Source organism: Balaenoptera ricei, unplaced genomic scaffold, assembly GCF_028023285.1.
Source record: "Balaenoptera ricei isolate mBalRic1 unplaced genomic scaffold, mBalRic1.hap2 scaffold_149, whole genome shotgun sequence".
NCBI classification, from domain to species: domain Eukaryota; kingdom Metazoa; phylum Chordata; class Mammalia; order Artiodactyla; family Balaenopteridae; genus Balaenoptera; species Balaenoptera ricei.
The window spans coordinates 182,400-206,415 of record NW_026777452.1 but is presented as its reverse complement, the minus strand read 5'-3'; the positions used below and the strand labels follow the sequence as shown (position 1 = coordinate 206,415).

Genomic DNA, 24,016 nt, shown 5'->3' with positions numbered 1-24,016 from the left:
AGGAAGCCTTGAGTACCGGCCACTACAAGAAAAGGGCAATCGGGGGGCAAAAAATACTACAGCACCTAGTATTCCCAGGTGGTCTCCCATCCAGGTAGTAAACAGACCCGACCCTGCTTAGCTTCGGAAATCAGACGAGATGGGGTGCGTATAGGGTGGTATGGCCATAGAAGGCAGCGGGGCCCACGGGGTGCCTCTTGAGGCTCAGCTTACCTGGTGCTGGCAAATTACCGCCAGTCCGGCGACCAGCCCTCTGCAGCACGGCCCTGCGGCCCGCCCAGGCAGGCGATAGCAGGCTTCGGGGTCCGGGTGTGGTGGAGTCTTGGACGCTCTAGCAGCTCAGTTCTGGCGGGAACATCCAGGCACATAGGCGCAGGGCGAACCGCCCCAGATCCCGCTCGACGCTCACAAAGACGTGGCTCTGAAGGCTTAAGGGTCCGTGGTCCACGGTCCCTTGGGCATTCCCCACCCTGTCCACCCACGCAGTGCTAGGTGCAGTCCAGCCGCGGCCGGGCTGGCCCTCCTGCCTGAAGGCAGTTAGCCCAAAGCCACTGGGAGCCACCATTGATGCGGCACGGCCCCTTGGACCCAGCAAGGCCACCCTTGCCCACACGCCACCCGCTGAGCACAGTTCCCAGCGCATGGTGGCCGGCTGGCCCGGAGAACCGGACCGGCCCAGGACCCCGCTCCCGCCCCCGGCCATGGCGAAACAGCGGAGGGTGGGCTTTTTCCGGAGGGAGCTGTGGAGAGACACAGAGGCAGACAGGTGGCTGCGGCGCAGATGGGCGCTGGTTGGGTTGGCCACGGGCAGGTCGAGGGCCTCGCGGGCCTCACGATCTTCACCCGGGCCTGCAGCGGAGTCTGGGTCCGGGCCAGCCACCCCGGGAGAGGCTGGGGTGCGGCTGCCTTCCAGGGCCGCCTTCTGGCGGCATGTCCACCCAGACCGGCTGGGTGGGCCCCCTCTGGCGCACGCTGTGTTGCGAGAGGCCTGAGTAGATGAGGCCTGCAGCAGTGCCCGGCGGGAGCAGCGGAAGCCTTGAGCACCGGCGATGACAAGAAAAGGCAGATCGGGGGGCAAAAAATACTACAGCACCTAGTATTCCCAGGTGGTCTCCCATCCAGGTAGTAAACAGACCCGACCCTGCTTAGCTTCCGAGGTCAGACGAGATGGGGTGCGTTTAGGGTGGTATGGCCGTAGAAGGCAGCGGGGGCCACGGGGTGACTCTTGAGGCTCAGCTTAGCTGGTGCTGGCGAATTACCACCAGTCCGGCGACCAGCCCTCTGCTGCACGGCCCTGCTGCCTGCCCAGGCAGGCGACAGGAGGCCTCGGGGACCCGGAGGTGGCAGAGTCTTGGGCGACCTTGCAGCCCTGTTCGGGCGGGAACCTCCGGACCCGTAGGCGCTTGACGCTCCACCTCAGATCCCGCTCGACGCTCACAAGGACGTGGCCTCAGAGGCTTAAGGGCCAGTGGCCTGCTGTCCCTTGGGCATTACACAACCTGTCCACCCTCGCAGTTCTAGGAGCAGCCCAGCCATGGCCGGGCCGGCCTTCCTGCTCGACGGCAGTTGGCCCAAAGCCACTGGGATCCACCGTTGGGCTGCCACGGCCTCTTAGCCCCAGCAAACTACCCTTTCAGCCACGCCACCCGCCAAGCACAGTTCCGATGCCTGGAGGTCAGCCGACCTGGAGAACCAGTCACGGCCCACGACCCCGCTCCTGCCTCCAGCCGTAGCGAAACGGCAGAGGGTGGGCTTTTTCCGGAGGGAGCTGTATAGAGACACACGGGCAATTAGGTGGCTGCGGCGTGGATGCGCGCTGGTGGGGACGGCCAGTTGTAGGTCGAGGGCTTCGCGTGCCTCACGGCCTTCACCTGGGCGTGCGGCGCAGTCTGGCTGCGGGCCAGCCACCACGGGAGCGGCTGGTTTATGGCTATCTTCCAGGGCCGCCTTCTGGCCGCATTTCCATCCAGACCTGCGGGGAGCGCCCCCTCCAGAGCACGCTGTGTTGGGAGGGCCCTGAGGAGGTGAGGCCTGCAGAGGCGGAGGCGGCATCAGCCGTGGGCGCCTAAAGGAGAATTTATAGTGGGAGGCAAAAAAGCCTACAGCACCTGGTATTCCCATGTGGTCTCCCATCCAAGTACTAAGCAGGCCCGACCCTGCTTAGCTTCCAGGATCAGACGATATCGGGCGCGTTCAGGGTGGTATGGCGGTAGAAGGCTGCGGGGGCCACGGGGTGCCTCTTGAGGCTTAGCTTCCCTGGTGCTGGGGCTTGCCGACAGCCCGGCAGCCAACCCTCTCCGGCACGGCCCAGCCCGCCCACCAAGGCAGGCGACAGGAGGCCTCGGGCACCCGGGATTGGCGGACTCGTGGGAGACCTCGCAGCTCAGGTCAGGCGGGACCCTCCAGGCCCATAGGAGCTTGGCCCTCTGCCCCAGATCCCGCTTGACGCCCACAAGGACGTGGCCCCGGGGGCTTAAGGGCCCGTGGCCCACGGTCCTTTGGGCATTCGCCACCCTGTCTGCCCACACAGTTCTAGGTGAAGCCCGGCCGCGGCCAGGCTGGCCCTCCTGCCCGACGGCAGTTGGCCTGAAGCCACTGGGAGGCACCATTGAGTCGGCAAGACCCCTTAGACCCAGCAAGGCCACCCTTGCCCCTCCGCCAAATGCTGAGCAAAGTTCCCTGCACCCGGTGACCGGCCGGCCCGGAGAACCATTCCCGGCCCACGACCCCACTCCCGCCCCCGGCCGTGGTGAAAGAGTGGAGTGTGGGCTTTTTCCGGAGGGAGCTGTGGAGAGACACACGGGCAGACGGGTGGCTGCGGCGTGGAGGGGCGCTGGTGTGGTCGGCCAGGTGCAGGTCGAGGGCCTCGCGGGCCTCACGATCTTCACCCGGGCCTGCGGCGGTGTCTGGGTCCGGGCCAGCCACCCCGGCAGCGGCTGGCGTGCGGTTGCCTTCCAGGGCCGCCTTCTGGGGGCATGTCCAGCCAGACCGGCGGGGATGGCCCCCTCCGGCGCACGCTGTGTCGGGAGAGGCCTGAGTAGATGAGGCCTGCAGCAGTGCCCGGCGGGGGCAGAGGAAGCCTTGAGTACCGGCCACTACAAGAAAAGGGCAATCGGGGGGCAAAAAATACTACAGCACCTAGTATTCCCAGGTGGTCTCCCATCCAGGTAGTAAACAGACCCGACCCTGCTTAGCTTCGGAAATCAGACGAGATGGGGTGCGTATAGGGTGGTATGGCCATAGAAGGCAGCGGGGCCCACGGGGTGCCTCTTGAGGCTCAGCTTACCTGGTGCTGGCAAATTACCGCCAGTCCGGCGACCAGCCCTCTGCAGCACGGCCCTGCGGCCCGCCCAGGCAGGCGATAGCAGGCTTCGGGGTCCGGGTGTGGTGGAGTCTTGGACGCTCTAGCAGCTCAGTTCTGGCGGGAACATCCAGGCACATAGGCGCATGGCGAACCGCCCCAGATCCCGCTCGACGCTCACAAAGACGTGGCTCTGAAGGCTTAAGGGTCCGTGGTCCACGGTCCCTTGGGCATTCCCCACCCTGTCCACCCACGCAGTGCTAGGTGCAGTCCAGCCGCGGCCGGGCTGGCCCTCCTGCCTGAAGGCAGTTAGCCCAAAGCCACTGGGAGCCACCATTGATGCGGCACGGCCCCTTGGACCCAGCAAGGCCACCCTTGCCCACACGCCACCCGCTGAGCACAGTTCCCAGCGCATGGTGGCCGGCTGGCCCGGAGAACCGGACCGGCCCAGGACCCCGCTCCCGCCCCCGGCCATGGCGAAACAGCGGAGGGTGGGCTTTTTCCGGAGGGAGCTGTGGAGAGACACAGAGGCAGACAGGTGGCTGCGGCGCAGATGGGCGCTGGTTGGGTTGGCCACGGGCAGGTCGAGGGCCTCGCGGGCCTCACGATCTTCACCCGGGCCTGCAGCGGAGTCTGGGTCCGGGCCAGCCACCCCGGGAGAGGCTGGGGTGCGGCTGCCTTCCAGGGCCGCCTTCTGGCGGCATGTCCACCCAGACCGGCTGGGTGGGCCCCCTCTGGCGCACGCTGTGTTGCGAGAGGCCTGAGTAGATGAGGCCTGCAGCAGTGCCCGGCGGGAGCAGCGGAAGCCTTGAGCACCGGCGATGACAAGAAAAGGCAGATCGGGGGGCAAAAAATACTACAGCACCTAGTATTCCCAGGTGGTCTCCCATCCAGGTAGTAAACAGACCCGACCCTGCTTAGCTTCCGAGGTCAGACGAGATGGGGTGCGTTTAGGGTGGTATGGCCGTAGAAGGCAGCGGGGGCCACGGGGTGACTCTTGAGGCTCAGCTTAGCTGGTGCTGGCGAATTACCACCAGTCCGGCGACCAGCCCTCTGCTGCACGGCCCTGCTGCCTGCCCAGGCAGGCGACAGGAGGCCTCGGGGACCCGGAGGTGGCAGAGTCTTGGGCGACCTTGCAGCCCTGTTCGGGCGGGAACCTCCGGACCCGTAGGCGCTTGACGCTCCACCTCAGATCCCGCTCGACGCTCACAAGGACGTGGCCTCAGAGGCTTAAGGGCCAGTGGCCTGCTGTCCCTTGGGCATTACACAACCTGTCCACCCTCGCAGTTCTAGGAGCAGCCCAGCCATGGCCGGGCCGGCCTTCCTGCTCGACGGCAGTTGGCCCAAAGCCACTGGGATCCACCGTTGGGCTGCCACGGCCTCTTAGCCCCAGCAAACTACCCTTTCAGCCACGCCACCCGCCAAGCACAGTTCCGATGCCTGGAGGTCAGCCGACCTGGAGAACCAGTCACGGCCCACGACCCCGCTCCTGCCTCCAGCCGTAGCGAAACGGCAGAGGGTGGGCTTTTTCCGGAGGGAGCTGTATAGAGACACACGGGCAATTAGGTGGCTGCGGCGTGGATGCGCGCTGGTGGGGACGGCCAGTTGTAGGTCGAGGGCTTCGCGTGCCTCACGGCCTTCACCTGGGCGTGCGGCGCAGTCTGGCTGCGGGCCAGCCACCACGGGAGCGGCTGGTTTATGGCTATCTTCCAGGGCCGCCTTCTGGCCGCATTTCCATCCAGACCTGCGGGGAGCGCCCCCTCCAGAGCACGCTGTGTTGGGAGGGCCCTGAGGAGGTGAGGCCTGCAGAGGCGGAGGCGGCATCAGCCGTGGGCGCCTAAAGGAGAATTTATAGTGGGAGGCAAAAAAGCCTACAGCACCTGGTATTCCCATGTGGTCTCCCATCCAAGTACTAAGCAGGCCCGACCCTGCTTAGCTTCCAGGATCAGACGATATCGGGCGCGTTCAGGGTGGTATGGCGGTAGAAGGCTGCGGGGGCCACGGGGTGCCTCTTGAGGCTTAGCTTCCCTGGTGCTGGGGCTTGCCGACAGCCCGGCAGCCAACCCTCTCCGGCACGGCCCAGCCCGCCCACCAAGGCAGGCGACAGGAGGCCTCGGGCACCCGGGATTGGCGGACTCGTGGGAGACCTCGCAGCTCAGGTCAGGCGGGACCCTCCAGGCCCATAGGAGCTTGGCCCTCTGCCCCAGATCCCGCTTGACGCCCACAAGGACGTGGCCCCGGGGGCTTAAGGGCCCGTGGCCCACGGTCCTTTGGGCATTCGCCACCCTGTCTGCCCACACAGTTCTAGGTGAAGCCCGGCCGCGGCCAGGCTGGCCCTCCTGCCCGACGGCAGTTGGCCTGAAGCCACTGGGAGGCACCATTGAGTCGGCAAGACCCCTTAGACCCAGCAAGGCCACCCTTGCCCCTCCGCCAAATGCTGAGCAAAGTTCCCTGCACCCGGTGACCGGCCGGCCCGGAGAACCATTCCCGGCCCACGACCCCACTCCCGCCCCCGGCCGTGGTGAAAGAGTGGAGTGTGGGCTTTTTCCGGAGGGAGCTGTGGAGAGACACACGGGCAGACGGGTGGCTGCGGCGTGGAGGGGCGCTGGTGTGGTCGGCCAGGTGCAGGTCGAGGGCCTCGCGGGCCTCACGATCTTCACCCGGGCCTGCGGCGGTGTCTGGGTCCGGGCCAGCCACCCCGGCAGCGGCTGGCGTGCGGTTGCCTTCCAGGGCCGCCTTCTGGGGGCATGTCCAGCCAGACCGGCGGGGATGGCCCCCTCCGGCGCACGCTGTGTCGGGAGAGGCCTGAGTAGATGAGGCCTGCAGCAGTGCCCGGCGGGGGCAGAGGAAGCCTTGAGTACCGGCCACTACAAGAAAAGGGCAATCGGGGGGCAAAAAATACTACAGCACCTAGTATTCCCAGGTGGTCTCCCATCCAGGTAGTAAACAGACCCGACCCTGCTTAGCTTCGGAAATCAGACGAGATGGGGTGCGTATAGGGTGGTATGGCCATAGAAGGCAGCGGGGCCCACGGGGTGCCTCTTGAGGCTCAGCTTACCTGGTGCTGGCAAATTACCGCCAGTCCGGCGACCAGCCCTCTGCAGCACGGCCCTGCGGCCCGCCCAGGCAGGCGATAGCAGGCTTCGGGGTCCGGGTGTGGTGGAGTCTTGGACGCTCTAGCAGCTCAGTTCTGGCGGGAACATCCAGGCACATAGGCGCATGGCGAACCGCCCCAGATCCCGCTCGACGCTCACAAAGACGTGGCTCTGAAGGCTTAAGGGTCCGTGGTCCACGGTCCCTTGGGCATTCCCCACCCTGTCCACCCACGCAGTGCTAGGTGCAGTCCAGCCGCGGCCGGGCTGGCCCTCCTGCCTGAAGGCAGTTAGCCCAAAGCCACTGGGAGCCACCATTGATGCGGCACGGCCCCTTGGACCCAGCAAGGCCACCCTTGCCCACACGCCACCCGCTGAGCACAGTTCCCAGCGCATGGTGGCCGGCTGGCCCGGAGAACCGGACCGGCCCAGGACCCCGCTCCCGCCCCCGGCCATGGCGAAACAGCGGAGGGTGGGCTTTTTCCGGAGGGAGCTGTGGAGAGACACAGAGGCAGACAGGTGGCTGCGGCGCAGATGGGCGCTGGTTGGGTTGGCCACGGGCAGGTCGAGGGCCTCGCGGGCCTCACGATCTTCACCCGGGCCTGCAGCGGAGTCTGGGTCCGGGCCAGCCACCCCGGGAGAGGCTGGGGTGCGGCTGCCTTCCAGGGCCGCCTTCTGGCGGCATGTCCACCCAGACCGGCTGGGTGGGCCCCCTCTGGCGCACGCTGTGTTGCGAGAGGCCTGAGTAGATGAGGCCTGCAGCAGTGCCCGGCGGGAGCAGCGGAAGCCTTGAGCACCGGCGATGACAAGAAAAGGCAGATCGGGGGGCAAAAAATACTACAGCACCTAGTATTCCCAGGTGGTCTCCCATCCAGGTAGTAAACAGACCCGACCCTGCTTAGCTTCCGAGGTCAGACGAGATGGGGTGCGTTTAGGGTGGTATGGCCGTAGAAGGCAGCGGGGGCCACGGGGTGACTCTTGAGGCTCAGCTTAGCTGGTGCTGGCGAATTACCACCAGTCCGGCGACCAGCCCTCTGCTGCACGGCCCTGCTGCCTGCCCAGGCAGGCGACAGGAGGCCTCGGGGACCCGGAGGTGGCAGAGTCTTGGGCGACCTTGCAGCCCTGTTCGGGCGGGAACCTCCGGACCCGTAGGCGCTTGACGCTCCACCTCAGATCCCGCTCGACGCTCACAAGGACGTGGCCTCAGAGGCTTAAGGGCCAGTGGCCTGCTGTCCCTTGGGCATTACACAACCTGTCCACCCTCGCAGTTCTAGGAGCAGCCCAGCCATGGCCGGGCCGGCCTTCCTGCTCGACGGCAGTTGGCCCAAAGCCACTGGGATCCACCGTTGGGCTGCCACGGCCTCTTAGCCCCAGCAAACTACCCTTTCAGCCACGCCACCCGCCAAGCACAGTTCCGATGCCTGGAGGTCAGCCGACCTGGAGAACCAGTCACGGCCCACGACCCCGCTCCTGCCTCCAGCCGTAGCGAAACGGCAGAGGGTGGGCTTTTTCCGGAGGGAGCTGTATAGAGACACACGGGCAATTAGGTGGCTGCGGCGTGGATGCGCGCTGGTGGGGACGGCCAGTTGTAGGTCGAGGGCTTCGCGTGCCTCACGGCCTTCACCTGGGCGTGCGGCGCAGTCTGGCTGCGGGCCAGCCACCACGGGAGCGGCTGGTTTATGGCTATCTTCCAGGGCCGCCTTCTGGCCGCATTTCCATCCAGACCTGCGGGGAGCGCCCCCTCCAGAGCACGCTGTGTTGGGAGGGCCCTGAGGAGGTGAGGCCTGCAGAGGCGGAGGCGGCATCAGCCGTGGGCGCCTAAAGGAGAATTTATAGTGGGAGGCAAAAAAGCCTACAGCACCTGGTATTCCCATGTGGTCTCCCATCCAAGTACTAAGCAGGCCCGACCCTGCTTAGCTTCCAGGATCAGACGATATCGGGCGCGTTCAGGGTGGTATGGCGGTAGAAGGCTGCGGGGGCCACGGGGTGCCTCTTGAGGCTTAGCTTCCCTGGTGCTGGGGCTTGCCGACAGCCCGGCAGCCAACCCTCTCCGGCACGGCCCAGCCCGCCCACCAAGGCAGGCGACAGGAGGCCTCGGGCACCCGGGATTGGCGGACTCGTGGGAGACCTCGCAGCTCAGGTCAGGCGGGACCCTCCAGGCCCATAGGAGCTTGGCCCTCTGCCCCAGATCCCGCTTGACGCCCACAAGGACGTGGCCCCGGGGGCTTAAGGGCCCGTGGCCCACGGTCCTTTGGGCATTCGCCACCCTGTCTGCCCACACAGTTCTAGGTGAAGCCCGGCCGCGGCCAGGCTGGCCCTCCTGCCCGACGGCAGTTGGCCTGAAGCCACTGGGAGGCACCATTGAGTCGGCAAGACCCCTTAGACCCAGCAAGGCCACCCTTGCCCCTCCGCCAAATGCTGAGCAAAGTTCCCTGCACCCGGTGACCGGCCGGCCCGGAGAACCATTCCCGGCCCACGACCCCACTCCCGCCCCCGGCCGTGGTGAAAGAGTGGAGTGTGGGCTTTTTCCGGAGGGAGCTGTGGAGAGACACACGGGCAGACGGGTGGCTGCGGCGTGGAGGGGCGCTGGTGTGGTCGGCCAGGTGCAGGTCGAGGGCCTCGCGGGCCTCACGATCTTCACCCGGGCCTGCGGCGGTGTCTGGGTCCGGGCCAGCCACCCCGGCAGCGGCTGGCGTGCGGTTGCCTTCCAGGGCCGCCTTCTGGGGGCATGTCCAGCCAGACCGGCGGGGATGGCCCCCTCCGGCGCACGCTGTGTCGGGAGAGGCCTGAGTAGATGAGGCCTGCAGCAGTGCCCGGCGGGGGCAGAGGAAGCCTTGAGTACCGGCCACTACAAGAAAAGGGCAATCGGGGGGCAAAAAATACTACAGCACCTAGTATTCCCAGGTGGTCTCCCATCCAGGTAGTAAACAGACCCGACCCTGCTTAGCTTCGGAAATCAGACGAGATGGGGTGCGTATAGGGTGGTATGGCCATAGAAGGCAGCGGGGCCCACGGGGTGCCTCTTGAGGCTCAGCTTACCTGGTGCTGGCAAATTACCGCCAGTCCGGCGACCAGCCCTCTGCAGCACGGCCCTGCGGCCCGCCCAGGCAGGCGATAGCAGGCTTCGGGGTCCGGGTGTGGTGGAGTCTTGGACGCTCTAGCAGCTCAGTTCTGGCGGGAACATCCAGGCACATAGGCGCATGGCGAACCGCCCCAGATCCCGCTCGACGCTCACAAAGACGTGGCTCTGAAGGCTTAAGGGTCCGTGGTCCACGGTCCCTTGGGCATTCCCCACCCTGTCCACCCACGCAGTGCTAGGTGCAGTCCAGCCGCGGCCGGGCTGGCCCTCCTGCCTGAAGGCAGTTAGCCCAAAGCCACTGGGAGCCACCATTGATGCGGCACGGCCCCTTGGACCCAGCAAGGCCACCCTTGCCCACACGCCACCCGCTGAGCACAGTTCCCAGCGCATGGTGGCCGGCTGGCCCGGAGAACCGGACCGGCCCAGGACCCCGCTCCCGCCCCCGGCCATGGCGAAACAGCGGAGGGTGGGCTTTTTCCGGAGGGAGCTGTGGAGAGACACAGAGGCAGACAGGTGGCTGCGGCGCAGATGGGCGCTGGTTGGGTTGGCCACGGGCAGGTCGAGGGCCTCGCGGGCCTCACGATCTTCACCCGGGCCTGCAGCGGAGTCTGGGTCCGGGCCAGCCACCCCGGGAGAGGCTGGGGTGCGGCTGCCTTCCAGGGCCGCCTTCTGGCGGCATGTCCACCCAGACCGGCTGGGTGGGCCCCCTCTGGCGCACGCTGTGTTGCGAGAGGCCTGAGTAGATGAGGCCTGCAGCAGTGCCCGGCGGGAGCAGCGGAAGCCTTGAGCACCGGCGATGACAAGAAAAGGCAGATCGGGGGGCAAAAAATACTACAGCACCTAGTATTCCCAGGTGGTCTCCCATCCAGGTAGTAAACAGACCCGACCCTGCTTAGCTTCCGAGGTCAGACGAGATGGGGTGCGTTTAGGGTGGTATGGCCGTAGAAGGCAGCGGGGGCCACGGGGTGACTCTTGAGGCTCAGCTTAGCTGGTGCTGGCGAATTACCACCAGTCCGGCGACCAGCCCTCTGCTGCACGGCCCTGCTGCCTGCCCAGGCAGGCGACAGGAGGCCTCGGGGACCCGGAGGTGGCAGAGTCTTGGGCGACCTTGCAGCCCTGTTCGGGCGGGAACCTCCGGACCCGTAGGCGCTTGACGCTCCACCTCAGATCCCGCTCGACGCTCACAAGGACGTGGCCTCAGAGGCTTAAGGGCCAGTGGCCTGCTGTCCCTTGGGCATTACACAACCTGTCCACCCTCGCAGTTCTAGGAGCAGCCCAGCCATGGCCGGGCCGGCCTTCCTGCTCGACGGCAGTTGGCCCAAAGCCACTGGGATCCACCGTTGGGCTGCCACGGCCTCTTAGCCCCAGCAAACTACCCTTTCAGCCACGCCACCCGCCAAGCACAGTTCCGATGCCTGGAGGTCAGCCGACCTGGAGAACCAGTCACGGCCCACGACCCCGCTCCTGCCTCCAGCCGTAGCGAAACGGCAGAGGGTGGGCTTTTTCCGGAGGGAGCTGTATAGAGACACACGGGCAATTAGGTGGCTGCGGCGTGGATGCGCGCTGGTGGGGACGGCCAGTTGTAGGTGGAGGGCTTCGCGTGCCTCACGGCCTTCACCTGGGCGTGCGGCGCAGTCTGGCTGCGGGCCAGCCACCACGGGAGCGGCTGGTTTATGGCTATCTTCCAGGGCCGCCTTCTGGCCGCATTTCCATCCAGACCTGCGGGGAGCGCCCCCTCCAGAGCACGCTGTGTTGGGAGGGCCCTGAGGAGGTGAGGCCTGCAGAGGCGGAGGCGGCATCAGCCGTGGGCGCCTAAAGGAGAATTTATAGTGGGAGGCAAAAAAGCCTACAGCACCTGGTATTCCCATGTGGTCTCCCATCCAAGTACTAAGCAGGCCCGACCCTGCTTAGCTTCCAGGATCAGACGATATCGGGCGCGTTCAGGGTGGTATGGCGGTAGAAGGCTGCGGGGGCCACGGGGTGCCTCTTGAGGCTTAGCTTCCCTGGTGCTGGGGCTTGCCGACAGCCCGGCAGCCAACCCTCTCCGGCACGGCCCAGCCCGCCCACCAAGGCAGGCGACAGGAGGCCTCGGGCACCCGGGATTGGCGGACTCGTGGGAGACCTCGCAGCTCAGGTCAGGCGGGACCCTCCAGGCCCATAGGAGCTTGGCCCTCTGCCCCAGATCCCGCTTGACGCCCACAAGGACGTGGCCCCGGGGGCTTAAGGGCCCGTGGCCCACGGTCCTTTGGGCATTCGCCACCCTGTCTGCCCACACAGTTCTAGGTGAAGCCCGGCCGCGGCCAGGCTGGCCCTCCTGCCCGACGGCAGTTGGCCTGAAGCCACTGGGAGGCACCATTGAGTCGGCAAGACCCCTTAGACCCAGCAAGGCCACCCTTGCCCCTCCGCCAAATGCTGAGCAAAGTTCCCTGCACCCGGTGACCGGCCGGCCCGGAGAACCATTCCCGGCCCACGACCCCACTCCCGCCCCCGGCCGTGGTGAAAGAGTGGAGTGTGGGCTTTTTCCGGAGGGAGCTGTGGAGAGACACACGGGCAGACGGGTGGCTGCGGCGTGGAGGGGCGCTGGTGTGGTCGGCCAGGTGCAGGTCGAGGGCCTCGCGGGCCTCACGATCTTCACCCGGGCCTGCGGCGGTGTCTGGGTCCGGGCCAGCCACCCCGGCAGCGGCTGGCGTGCGGTTGCCTTCCAGGGCCGCCTTCTGGGGGCATGTCCAGCCAGACCGGCGGGGATGGCCCCCTCCGGCGCACGCTGTGTCGGGAGAGGCCTGAGTAGATGAGGCCTGCAGCAGTGCCCGGCGGGGGCAGAGGAAGCCTTGAGTACCGGCCACTACAAGAAAAGGGCAATCGGGGGGCAAAAAATACTACAGCACCTAGTATTCCCAGGTGGTCTCCCATCCAGGTAGTAAACAGACCCGACCCTGCTTAGCTTCGGAAATCAGACGAGATGGGGTGCGTATAGGGTGGTATGGCCATAGAAGGCAGCGGGGCCCACGGGGTGCCTCTTGAGGCTCAGCTTACCTGGTGCTGGCAAATTACCGCCAGTCCGGCGACCAGCCCTCTGCAGCACGGCCCTGCGGCCCGCCCAGGCAGGCGATAGCAGGCTTCGGGGTCCGGGTGTGGTGGAGTCTTGGACGCTCTAGCAGCTCAGTTCTGGCGGGAACATCCAGGCACATAGGCGCATGGCGAACCGCCCCAGATCCCGCTCGACGCTCACAAAGACGTGGCTCTGAAGGCTTAAGGGTCCGTGGTCCACGGTCCCTTGGGCATTCCCCACCCTGTCCACCCACGCAGTGCTAGGTGCAGTCCAGCCGCGGCCGGGCTGGCCCTCCTGCCTGAAGGCAGTTAGCCCAAAGCCACTGGGAGCCACCATTGATGCGGCACGGCCCCTTGGACCCAGCAAGGCCACCCTTGCCCACACGCCACCCGCTGAGCACAGTTCCCAGCGCATGGTGGCCGGCTGGCCCGGAGAACCGGACCGGCCCAGGACCCCGCTCCCGCCCCCGGCCATGGCGAAACAGCGGAGGGTGGGCTTTTTCCGGAGGGAGCTGTGGAGAGACACAGAGGCAGACAGGTGGCTGCGGCGCAGATGGGCGCTGGTTGGGTTGGCCACGGGCAGGTCGAGGGCCTCGCGGGCCTCACGATCTTCACCCGGGCCTGCAGCGGAGTCTGGGTCCGGGCCAGCCACCCCGGGAGAGGCTGGGGTGCGGCTGCCTTCCAGGGCCGCCTTCTGGCGGCATGTCCACCCAGACCGGCTGGGTGGGCCCCCTCTGGCGCACGCTGTGTTGCGAGAGGCCTGAGTAGATGAGGCCTGCAGCAGTGCCCGGCGGGAGCAGCGGAAGCCTTGAGCACCGGCGATGACAAGAAAAGGCAGATCGGGGGGCAAAAAATACTACAGCACCTAGTATTCCCAGGTGGTCTCCCATCCAGGTAGTAAACAGACCCGACCCTGCTTAGCTTCCGAGGTCAGACGAGATGGGGTGCGTTTAGGGTGGTATGGCCGTAGAAGGCAGCGGGGGCCACGGGGTGACTCTTGAGGCTCAGCTTAGCTGGTGCTGGCGAATTACCACCAGTCCGGCGACCAGCCCTCTGCTGCACGGCCCTGCTGCCTGCCCAGGCAGGCGACAGGAGGCCTCGGGGACCCGGAGGTGGCAGAGTCTTGGGCGACCTTGCAGCCCTGTTCGGGCGGGAACCTCCGGACCCGTAGGCGCTTGACGCTCCACCTCAGATCCCGCTCGACGCTCACAAGGACGTGGCCTCAGAGGCTTAAGGGCCAGTGGCCTGCTGTCCCTTGGGCATTACACAACCTGTCCACCCTCGCAGTTCTAGGAGCAGCCCAGCCATGGCCGGGCCGGCCTTCCTGCTCGACGGCAGTTGGCCCAAAGCCACTGGGATCCACCGTTGGGCTGCCACGGCCTCTTAGCCCCAGCAAACTACCCTTTCAGCCACGCCACCCGCCAAGCACAGTTCCGATGCCTGGAGGTCAGCCGACCTGGAGAACCAGTCACGGCCCACGACCCCGCTCCTGCCTCCAGCCGTAGCGAAACGGCAGAGGGTGGGCTTTTTCCGGAGGGAGCTGTATAGAGACACACGGGCAATTAGGTGGCTGCGGCGTGGATGCGCGCTGGTGGGGACGGCCAGTTGTAGGTCGAGGGCTTCGCGTGCCTCACGGCCTTCACCTGGGCGTGCGGCGCAGTCTGGCTGCGGGCCAGCCACCACGGGAGCGGCTGGTTTATGGCTATCTTCCAGGGCCGCCTTCTGGCCGCATTTCCATCCAGACCTGCGGGGAGCGCCCCCTCCAGAGCACGCTGTGTTGGGAGGGCCCTGAGGAGGTGAGGCCTGCAGAGGCGGAGGCGGCATCAGCCGTGGGCGCCTAAAGGAGAATTTATAGTGGGAGGCAAAAAAGCCTACAGCACCTGGTATTCCCATGTGGTCTCCCATCCAAGTACTAAGCAGGCCCGACCCTGCTTAGCTTCCAGGATCAGACGATATCGGGCGCGTTCAGGGTGGTATGGCGGTAGAAGGCTGCGGGGGCCACGGGGTGCCTCTTGAGGCTTAGCTTCCCTGGTGCTGGGGCTTGCCGACAGCCCGGCAGCCAACCCTCTCCGGCACGGCCCAGCCCGCCCACCAAGGCAGGCGACAGGAGGCCTCGGGCACCCGGGATTGGCGGACTCGTGGGAGACCTCGCAGCTCAGGTCAGGCGGGACCCTCCAGGCCCATAGGAGCTTGGCCCTCTGCCCCAGATCCCGCTTGACGCCCACAAGGACGTGGCCCCGGGGGCTTAAGGGCCCGTGGCCCACGGTCCTTTGGGCATTCGCCACCCTGTCTGCCCACACAGTTCTAGGTGAAGCCCGGCCGCGGCCAGGCTGGCCCTCCTGCCCGACGGCAGTTGGCCTGAAGCCACTGGGAGGCACCATTGAGTCGGCAAGACCCCTTAGACCCAGCAAGGCCACCCTTGCCCCTCCGCCAAATGCTGAGCAAAGTTCCCTGCACCCGGTGACCGGCCGGCCCGGAGAACCATTCCCGGCCCACGACCCCACTCCCGCCCCCGGCCGTGGTGAAAGAGTGGAGTGTGGGCTTTTTCCGGAGGGAGCTGTGGAGAGACACACGGGCAGATGGGTGGCTGCGGCGTGGAGGGGCGCTGGTGTGGTCGGCCAGGTGCAGGTCGAGGGCCTCGCGGGCCTCACGATCTTCACCCGGGCCTGCGGTGGTGTCTGGGTCCGGGCCAGCCACCCCGGCAGCGGCTGGCGTGCGGTTGCCTTCCAGGGCCGCCTTCTGGGGGCATGTCCAGCCAGACCGGCGGGGATGGCCCCCTCCGGCGCACGCTGTGTCGGGAGAGGCCTGAGTAGATGAGGCCTGCAGCAGTGCCCGGCGGGGGCAGAGGAAGCCTTGAGTACCGGCCACTACAAGAAAAGGGCAATCGGGGGGCAAAAAATACTACAGCACCTAGTATTCCCAGGTGGTCTCCCATCCAGGTAGTAAACAGACCCGACCCTGCTTAGCTTCGGAAATCAGACGAGATGGGGTGCGTATAGGGTGGTATGGCCATAGAAGGCAGCGGGGCCCACGGGGTGCCTCTTGAGGCTCAGCTTACCTGGTGCTGGCAAATTACCGCCAGTCCGGCGACCAGCCCTCTGCAGCACGGCCCTGCGGCCCGCCCAGGCAGGCGATAGCAGGCTTCGGGGTCCGGGTGTGGTGGAGTCTTGGACGCTCTAGCAGCTCAGTTCTGGCGGGAACATCCAGGCACATAGGCGCATGGCGAACCGCCCCAGATCCCGCTCGACGCTCACAAAGACGTGGCTCTGAAGGCTTAAGGGTCCGTGGTCCACGGTCCCTTGGGCATTCCCCACCCTGTCCACCCACGCAGTGCTAGGTGCAGTCCAGCCGCGGCCGGGCTGGCCCTCCTGCCTGAAGGCAGTTAGCCCAAAGCCACTGGGAGCCACCATTGATGCGGCACGGCCCCTTGGACCCAGCAAGGCCACCCTTGCCCACACGCCACCCGCTGAGCACAGTTCCCAGCGCATGGTGGCCGGCTGGCCCGGAGAACCGGACCGGCCCAGGACCCCGCTCCCGCCCCCGGCCATGGCGAAACAGCGGAGGGTGGGCTTTTTCCGGAGGGAGCTGTGGAGAGACACAGAGGCAGACAGGTGGCTGCGGCGCAGATGGGCGCTGGTTGGGTTGGCCACGGGCAGGTCGAGGGCCTCGCGGGCCTCACGATCTTCACCCGGGCCTGCAGCGGAGTCTGGGTCCGGGCCAGCCACCCCGGGAGAGGCTGGGGTGCGGCTGCCTTCCAGGGCCGCCTTCTGGCGGCATGTCCACCCAGACCGGCTGGGTGGGCCCCCTCTGGCGCACGCTGTGTTGCGAGAGGCCTGAGTAGATGAGGCCTGCAGCAGTGCCCGGCGGGAGCAGCGGAAGCCTTGAGCACCGGCGATGACAAGAAAAGGCAGATCGGGGGGCAAAAAATACTACAGCACCTAGTATTCCCAGGTGGTCTCCCATCCAGGTAGTAAACAGACCCGACCCTGCTTAGCTTCCGAGGTCAGACGAGATGGGGTGCGTTTAGGGTGGTATGGCCGTAGAAGGCAGCGGGGGCCACGGGGTGACTCTTGAGGCTCAGCTTAGCTGGTGCTGGCGAATTACCACCAGTCCGGCGACCAGCCCTCTGCTGCACGGCCCTGCTGCCTGCCCAGGCAGGCGACAGGAGGCCTCGGGGACCCGGAGGTGGCAGAGTCTTGGGCGACCTTGCAGCCCTGTTCGGGCGGGAACCTCCGGACCCGTAGGCGCTTGACGCTCCACCTCAGATCCCGCTCGACGCTCACAAGGACGTGGCCTCAGAGGCTTAAGGGCCAGTGGCCTGCTGTCCCTTGGGCATTACACAACCTGTCCACCCTCGCAGTTCTAGGAGCAGCCCAGCCATGGCCGGGCCGGCCTTCCTGCTCGACGGCAGTTGGCCCAAAGCCACTGGGATCCACCGTTGGGCTGCCACGGCCTCTTAGCCCCAGCAAACTACCCTTTCAGCCACGCCACCCGCCAAGCACAGTTCCGATGCCTGGAGGTCAGCCGACCTGGAGAACCAGTCACGGCCCACGACCCCGCTCCTGCCTCCAGCCGTAGCGAAACGGCAGAGGGTGGGCTTTTTCCGGAGGGAGCTGTATAGAGACACACGGGCAATTAGGTGGCTGCGGCGTGGATGCGCGCTGGTGGGGACGGCCAGTTGTAGGTCGAGGGCTTCGCGTGCCTCACGGCCTTCACCTGGGCGTGCGGCGCAGTCTGGCTGCGGGCCAGCCACCACGGGAGCGGCTGGTTTATGGCTATCTTCCAGGGCCGCCTTCTGGCCGCATTTCCATCCAGACCTGCGGGGAGCGCCCCCTCCAGAGCACGCTGTGTTGGGAGGGCCCTGAGGAGGTGAGGCCTGCAGAGGCGGAGGCGGCATCAGCCGTGGGCGCCTAAAGGAGAATTTATAGTGGGAGGCAAAAAAGCCTACAGCACCTGGTATTCCCATGTGGTCTCCCATCCAAGTACTAAGCAGGCCCGACCCTGCTTAGCTTCCAGGATCAGACGATATCGGGCGCGTTCAGGGTGGTATGGCGGTAGAAGGCTGCGGGGGCCACGGGGTGCCTCTTGAGGCTTAGCTTCCCTGGTGCTGGGGCTTGCCGACAGCCCGGCAGCCAACCCTCTCCGGCACGGCCCAGCCCGCCCACCAAGGCAGGCGACAGGAGGCCTCGGGCACCCGGGATTGGCGGACTCGTGGGAGACCTCGCAGCTCAGGTCAGGCGGGACCCTCCAGGCCCATAGGAGCTTGGCCCTCTGCCCCAGATCCCGCTTGACGCCCACAAGGACGTGGCCCCGGGGGCTTAAGGGCCCGTGGCCCACGGTCCTTTGGGCATTCGCCACCCTGTCTGCCCACACAGTTCTAGGTGAAGCCCGGCCGCGGCCAGGCTGGCCCTCCTGCCCGACGGCAGTTGGCCTGAAGCCACTGGGAGGCACCATTGAGTCGGCAAGACCCCTTAGACCCAGCAAGGCCACCCTTGCCCCTCCGCCAAATGCTGAGCAAAGTTCCCTGCACCCGGTGACCGGCCGGCCCGGAGAACCATTCCCGGCCCACGACCCCACTCCCGCCCCCGGCCGTGGTGAAAGAGTGGAGTGTGGGCTTTTTCCGGAGGGAGCTGTGGAGAGACACACGGGCAGACGGGTGGCTGCGGCGTGGAGGGGCGCTGGTGTGGTCGGCCAGGTGCAGGTCGAGGGCCTCGCGGGCCTCACGATCTTCACCCGGGCCTGCGGCGGTGTCTGGGTCCGGGCCAGCCACCCCGGCAGCGGCTGGCGTGCGGTTGCCTTCCAGGGCCGCCTTCTGGGGGCATGTCCAGCCAGACCGGCGGGGATGGCCCCCTCCGGCGCACGCTGTGTCGGGAGAGGCCTGAGTAGATGAGGCCTGCAGCAGTGCCCGGCGGGGGCAGAGGAAGCCTTGAGTACCGGCCACTACAAGAAAAGGGCAATCGGGGGGCAAAAAATACTACAGCACCTAGTATTCCCAGGTGGTCTCCCATCCAGGTAGTAAACAGACCCGACCCTGCTTAGCTTCGGAAATCAGACGAGATGGGGTGCGTATAGGGTGGTATGGCCATAGAAGGCAGCGGGGCCCACGGGGTGCCTCTTGAGGCTCAGCTTACCTGGTGCTGGCAAATTACCGCCAGTCCGGCGACCAGCCCTCTGCAGCACGGCCCTGCGGCCCGCCCAGGCAGGCGATAGCAGGCTTCGGGGTCCGGGTGTGGTGGAGTCTTGGACGCTCTAGCAGCTCAGTTCTGGCGGGAACATCCAGGCACATAGGCGCATGGCGAACCGCCCCAGATCCCGCTCGACGCTCACAAAGACGTGGCTCTGAAGGCTTAAGGGTCCGTGGTCCACGGTCCCTTGGGCATTCCCCACCCTGTCCACCCACGCAGTGCTAGGTGCAGTCCAGCCGCGGCCGGGCTGGCCCTCCTGCCTGAAGGCAGTTAGCCCAAAGCCACTGGGAGCCACCATTGATGCGGCACGGCCCCTTGGACCCAGCAAGGCCACCCTTGCCCACACGCCACCCGCTGAGCACAGTTCCCAGCGCATGGTGGCCGGCTGGCCCGGAGAACCGGACCGGCCCAGGACCCCGCTCCCGCCCCCGGCCATGGCGAAACAGCGGAGGGTGGGCTTTTTCCGGAGGGAGCTGTGGAGAGACACAGAGGCAGACAGGTGGCTGCGGCGCAGATGGGCGCTGGTTGGGTTGGCCACGGGCAGGTCGAGGGCCTCGCGGGCCTCACGATCTTCACCCGGGCCTGCAGCGGAGTCTGGGTCCGGGCCAGCCACCCCGGGAGAGGCTGGGGTGCGGCTGCCTTCCAGGGCCGCCTTCTGGCGGCATGTCCACCCAGACCGGCTGGGTGGGCCCCCTCTGGCGCACGCTGTGTTGCGAGAGGCCTGAGTAGATGAGGCCTGCAGCAGTGCCCGGCGGGAGCAGCGGAAGCCTTGAGCACCGGCGATGACAAGAAAAGGCAGATCGGGGGGCAAAAAATACTACAGCACCTAGTATTCCCAGGTGGTCTCCCATCCAGGTAGTAAACAGACCCGACCCTGCTTAGCTTCCGAGGTCAGACGAGATGGGGTGCGTTTAGGGTGGTATGGCCGTAGAAGGCAGCGGGGGCCACGGGGTGACTCTTGAGGCTCAGCTTAGCTGGTGCTGGCGAATTACCACCAGTCCGGCGACCAGCCCTCTGCTGCACGGCCCTGCTGCCTGCCCAGGCAGGCGACAGGAGGCCTCGGGGACCCGGAGGTGGCAGAGTCTTGGGCGACCTTGCAGCCCTGTTCGGGCGGGAACCTCCGGACCCGTAGGCGCTTGACGCTCCACCTCAGATCCCGCTCGACGCTCACAAGGACGTGGCCTCAGAGGCTTAAGGGCCAGTGGCCTGCTGTCCCTTGGGCATTACACAACCTGTCCACCCTCGCAGTTCTAGGAGCAGCCCAGCCATGGCCGGGCCGGCCTTCCTGCTCGACGGCAGTTGGCCCAAAGCCACTGGGATCCACCGTTGGGCTGCCACGGCCTCTTAGCCCCAGCAAACTACCCTTTCAGCCACGCCACCCGCCAAGCACAGTTCCGATGCCTGGAGGTCAGCCGACCTGGAGAACCAGTCACGGCCCACGACCCCGCTCCTGCCTCCAGCCGTAGCGAAACGGCAGAGGGTGGGCTTTTTCCGGAGGGAGCTGTATAGAGACACACGGGCAATTAGGTGGCTGCGGCGTGGATGCGCGCTGGTGGGGACGGCCAGTTGTAGGTCGAGGGCTTCGCGTGCCTCACGGCCTTCACCTGGGCGTGCGGCGCAGTCTGGCTGCGGGCCAGCCACCACGGGAGCGGCTGGTTTATGGCTATCTTCCAGGGCCGCCTTCTGGCCGCATTTCCATCCAGACCTGCGGGGAGCGCCCCCTCCAGAGCACGCTGTGTTGGGAGGGCCCTGAGGAGGTGAGGCCTGCAGAGGCGGAGGCGGCATCAGCCGTGGGCGCCTAAAGGAGAATTTATAGTGGGAGGCAAAAAAGCCTACAGCACCTGGTATTCCCATGTGGTCTCCCATCCAAGTACTAAGCAGGCCCGACCCTGCTTAGCTTCCAGGATCAGACGATATCGGGCGCGTTCAGGGTGGTATGGCGGTAGAAGGCTGCGGGGGCCACGGGGTGCCTCTTGAGGCTTAGCTTCCCTGGTGCTGGGGCTTGCCGACAGCCCGGCAGCCAACCCTCTCCGGCACGGCCCAGCCCGCCCACCAAGGCAGGCGACAGGAGGCCTCGGGCACCCGGGATTGGCGGACTCGTGGGAGACCTCGCAGCTCAGGTCAGGCGGGACCCTCCAGGCCCATAGGAGCTTGGCCCTCTGCCCCAGATCCCGCTTGACGCCCACAAGGACGTGGCCCTGGGGGCTTAAGGGCCCGTGGCCCACGGTCCTTTGGGCATTCGCCACCCTGTCTGCCCACACAGTTCTAGGTGAAGCCCGGCCGCGGCCAGGCTGGCCCTCCTGCCCGACGGCAGTTGGCCTGAAGCCACTGGGAGGCACCATTGAGTCGGCAAGACCCCTTAGACCCAGCAAGGCCACCCTTGCCCCTCCGCCAAATGCTGAGCAAAGTTCCCTGCACCCGGTGACCGGCCGGCCCGGAGAACCATTCCCGGCCCACGACCCCACTCCCGCCCCCGGCCGTGGTGAAAGAGTGGAGTGTGGGCTTTTTCCGGAGGGAGCTGTGGAGAGACACACGGGCAGACGGGTGGCTGCGGCGTGGAGGGGCGCTGGTGTGGTCGGCCAGGTGCAGGTCGAGGGCCTCGCGGGCCTCACGATCTTCACCCGGGCCTGCGGCGGTGTCTGGGTCCGGGCCAGCCACCCCGGCAGCGGCTGGCGTGCGGTTGCCTTCCAGGGCCGCCTTCTGGGGGCATGTCCAGCCAGACCGGCGGGGATGGCCCCCTCCGGCGCACGCTGTGTCGGGAGAGGCCTGAGTAGATGAGGCCTGCAGCAGTGCCCGGCGGGGGCAGAGGAAGCCTTGAGTACCGGCCACTACAAGAAAAGGGCAATCGGGGGGCAAAAAATACTACAGCACCTAGTATTCCCAGGTGGTCTCCCATCCAGGTAGTAAACAGACCCGACCCTGCTTAGCTTCGGAAATCAGACGAGATGGGGTGCGTATAGGGTGGTATGGCCATAGAAGGCAGCGGGGCCCACGGGGTGCCTCTTGAGGCTCAGCTTACCTGGTGCTGGCAAATTACCGCCAGTCCGGCGACCAGCCCTCTGCAGCACGGCCCTGCGGCCCGCCCAGGCAGGCGATAGCAGGCTTCGGGGTCCGGGTGTGGTGGAGTCTTGGACGCTCTAGCAGCTCAGTTCTGGCGGGAACATCCAGGCACATAGGCGCATGGCGAACCGCCCCAGATCCCGCTCGACGCTCACAAAGACGTGGCTCTGAAGGCTTAAGGGTCCGTGGTCCACGGTCCCTTGGGCATTCCCCACCCTGTCCACCCACGCAGTGCTAGGTGCAGTCCAGCCGCGGCCGGGCTGGCCCTCCTGCCTGAAGGCAGTTAGCCCAAAGCCACTGGGAGCCACCATTGATGCGGCACGGCCCCTTGGACCCAGCAAGGCCACCCTTGCCCACACGCCACCCGCTGAGCACAGTTCCCAGCGCATGGTGGCCGGCTGGCCCGGAGAACCGGACCGGCCCAGGACCCCGCTCCCGCCCCCGGCCATGGCGAAACAGCGGAGGGTGGGCTTTTTCCGGAGGGAGCTGTGGAGAGACACAGAGGCAGACAGGTGGCTGCGGCGCAGATGGGCGCTGGTTGGGTTGGCCACGGGCAGGTCGAGGGCCTCGCGGGCCTCACGATCTTCACCCGGGCCTGCAGCGGAGTCTGGGTCCGGGCCAGCCACCCCGGGAGAGGCTGGGGTGCGGCTGCCTTCCAGGGCCGCCTTCTGGCGGCATGTCCACCCAGACCGGCTGGGTGGGCCCCCTCTGGCGCACGCTGTGTTGCGAGAGGCCTGAGTAGATGAGGCCTGCAGCAGTGCCCGGCGGGAGCAGCGGAAGCCTTGAGCACCGGCGATGACAAGAAAAGGCAGATCGGGGGGCAAAAAATACTACAGCACCTAGTATTCCCAGGTGGTCTCCCATCCAGGTAGTAAACAGACCCGACCCTGCTTAGCTTCCGAGGTCAGACGAGATGGGGTGCGTTTAGGGTGGTATGGCCGTAGAAGGCAGCGGGGGCCACGGGGTGACTCTTGAGGCTCAGCTTAGCTGGTGCTGGCGAATTACCACCAGTCCGGCGACCAGCCCTCTGCTGCACGGCCCTGCTGCCTGCCCAGGCAGGCGACAGGAGGCCTCGGGGACCCGGAGGTGGCAGAGTCTTGGGCGACCTTGCAGCCCTGTTCGGGCGGGAACCTCCGGACCCGTAGGCGCTTGACGCTCCACCTCAGATCCCGCTCGACGCTCACAAGGACGTGGCCTCAGAGGCTTAAGGGCCAGTGGCCTGCTGTCCCTTGGGCATTACACAACCTGTCCACCCTCGCAGTTCTAGGAGCAGCCCAGCCATGGCCGGGCCGGCCTTCCTGCTCGACGGCAGTTGGCCCAAAGCCACTGGGATCCACCGTTGGGCTGCCACGGCCTCTTAGCCCCAGCAAACTACCCTTTCAGCCACGCCACCCGCCAAGCACAGTTCCGATGCCTGGAGGTCAGCCGACCTGGAGAACCAGTCACGGCCCACGACCCCGCTCCTGCCTCCAGCCGTAGCGAAACGGCAGAGGGTGGGCTTTTTCCGGAGGGAGCTGTATAGAGACACACGGGCAATTAGGTGGCTGCGGCGTGGATGCGCGCTGGTGGGGACGGCCAGTTGTAGGTGGAGGGCTTCGCGTGCCTCACGGCCTTCACCTGGGCGTGCGGCGCAGTCTGGCTGCGGGCCAGCCACCACGGGAGCGGCTGGTTTATGGCTATCTTCCAGGGCCGCCTTCTGGCCGCATTTCCATCCAGACCTGCGGGGAGCGCCCCCTCCAGAGCACGCTGTGTTGGGAGGGCCCTGAGGAGGTGAGGCCTGCAGAGGCGGAGGCGGCATCAGCCGTGGGCGCCTAAAGGAGAATTTATAGTGGGAGGCAAAAAAGCCTACAGCACCTGGTATTCCCATGTGGTCTCCCATCCAAGTACTAAGCAGGCCCGACCCTGCTTAGCTTCCAGGATCAGACGATATCGGGCGCGTTCAGGGTGGTATGGCGGTAGAAGGCTGCGGGGGCCACGGGGTGCCTCTTGAGGCTTAGCTTCCCTGGTGCTGGGGCTTGCCGACAGCCCGGCAGCCAACCCTCTCCGGCACGGCCCAGCCCGCCCACCAAGGCAGGCGACAGGAGGCCTCGGGCACCCGGGATTGGCGGACTCGTGGGAGACCTCGCAGCTCAGGTCAGGCGGGACCCTCCAGGCCCATAGGAGCTTGGCCCTCTGCCCCAGATCCCGCTTGACGCCCACAAGGACGTGGCCCCGGGGGCTTAAGGGCCCGTGGCCCACGGTCCTTTGGGCA

General features: G+C 66.5%; 24 pseudogenes; all 24 read right to left on the bottom strand.

Moving 5' to 3' along the window:
- Nucleotides 1–53: 53 nt before the first annotated feature.
- On the bottom strand, nt 54–172 carry LOC132358636 (5S ribosomal RNA; annotated as a pseudogene).
- A 909-nt stretch (nt 173–1,081) lies between these two features.
- On the bottom strand, nt 1,082–1,200 carry LOC132358243 (5S ribosomal RNA; annotated as a pseudogene).
- Nucleotides 1,201–2,096: 896 nt separating this feature from the next.
- Nucleotides 2,097–2,215, bottom strand: LOC132358425 (5S ribosomal RNA; annotated as a pseudogene).
- A 911-nt stretch (nt 2,216–3,126) lies between these two features.
- LOC132358635 (5S ribosomal RNA) lies at nt 3,127–3,245 on the bottom strand (annotated as a pseudogene).
- Nucleotides 3,246–4,154: 909 nt separating this feature from the next.
- Nucleotides 4,155–4,273, bottom strand: LOC132358241 (5S ribosomal RNA; annotated as a pseudogene).
- An 896-nt stretch (nt 4,274–5,169) lies between these two features.
- On the bottom strand, nt 5,170–5,288 carry LOC132358424 (5S ribosomal RNA; annotated as a pseudogene).
- A 911-nt stretch (nt 5,289–6,199) lies between these two features.
- LOC132358634 (5S ribosomal RNA) lies at nt 6,200–6,318 on the bottom strand (annotated as a pseudogene).
- A 909-nt stretch (nt 6,319–7,227) lies between these two features.
- Nucleotides 7,228–7,346, bottom strand: LOC132358239 (5S ribosomal RNA; annotated as a pseudogene).
- An 896-nt stretch (nt 7,347–8,242) lies between these two features.
- LOC132358423 (5S ribosomal RNA) lies at nt 8,243–8,361 on the bottom strand (annotated as a pseudogene).
- Nucleotides 8,362–9,272: 911 nt separating this feature from the next.
- On the bottom strand, nt 9,273–9,391 carry LOC132358633 (5S ribosomal RNA; annotated as a pseudogene).
- Nucleotides 9,392–10,300: 909 nt separating this feature from the next.
- Nucleotides 10,301–10,419, bottom strand: LOC132358238 (5S ribosomal RNA; annotated as a pseudogene).
- An 896-nt stretch (nt 10,420–11,315) lies between these two features.
- LOC132358422 (5S ribosomal RNA) lies at nt 11,316–11,434 on the bottom strand (annotated as a pseudogene).
- Nucleotides 11,435–12,345: 911 nt separating this feature from the next.
- Nucleotides 12,346–12,464, bottom strand: LOC132358632 (5S ribosomal RNA; annotated as a pseudogene).
- A 909-nt stretch (nt 12,465–13,373) lies between these two features.
- On the bottom strand, nt 13,374–13,492 carry LOC132358237 (5S ribosomal RNA; annotated as a pseudogene).
- An 896-nt stretch (nt 13,493–14,388) lies between these two features.
- Nucleotides 14,389–14,507, bottom strand: LOC132358421 (5S ribosomal RNA; annotated as a pseudogene).
- A 911-nt stretch (nt 14,508–15,418) lies between these two features.
- Nucleotides 15,419–15,537, bottom strand: LOC132358631 (5S ribosomal RNA; annotated as a pseudogene).
- A 909-nt stretch (nt 15,538–16,446) lies between these two features.
- LOC132358236 (5S ribosomal RNA) lies at nt 16,447–16,565 on the bottom strand (annotated as a pseudogene).
- An 896-nt stretch (nt 16,566–17,461) lies between these two features.
- On the bottom strand, nt 17,462–17,580 carry LOC132358419 (5S ribosomal RNA; annotated as a pseudogene).
- Nucleotides 17,581–18,491: 911 nt separating this feature from the next.
- On the bottom strand, nt 18,492–18,610 carry LOC132358629 (5S ribosomal RNA; annotated as a pseudogene).
- Nucleotides 18,611–19,519: 909 nt separating this feature from the next.
- Nucleotides 19,520–19,638, bottom strand: LOC132358235 (5S ribosomal RNA; annotated as a pseudogene).
- Nucleotides 19,639–20,534: 896 nt separating this feature from the next.
- On the bottom strand, nt 20,535–20,653 carry LOC132358418 (5S ribosomal RNA; annotated as a pseudogene).
- A 911-nt stretch (nt 20,654–21,564) lies between these two features.
- LOC132358628 (5S ribosomal RNA) lies at nt 21,565–21,683 on the bottom strand (annotated as a pseudogene).
- A 909-nt stretch (nt 21,684–22,592) lies between these two features.
- LOC132358234 (5S ribosomal RNA) lies at nt 22,593–22,711 on the bottom strand (annotated as a pseudogene).
- An 896-nt stretch (nt 22,712–23,607) lies between these two features.
- On the bottom strand, nt 23,608–23,726 carry LOC132358417 (5S ribosomal RNA; annotated as a pseudogene).
- Between the last annotated feature and the right edge of the window lie 290 nt (nt 23,727–24,016).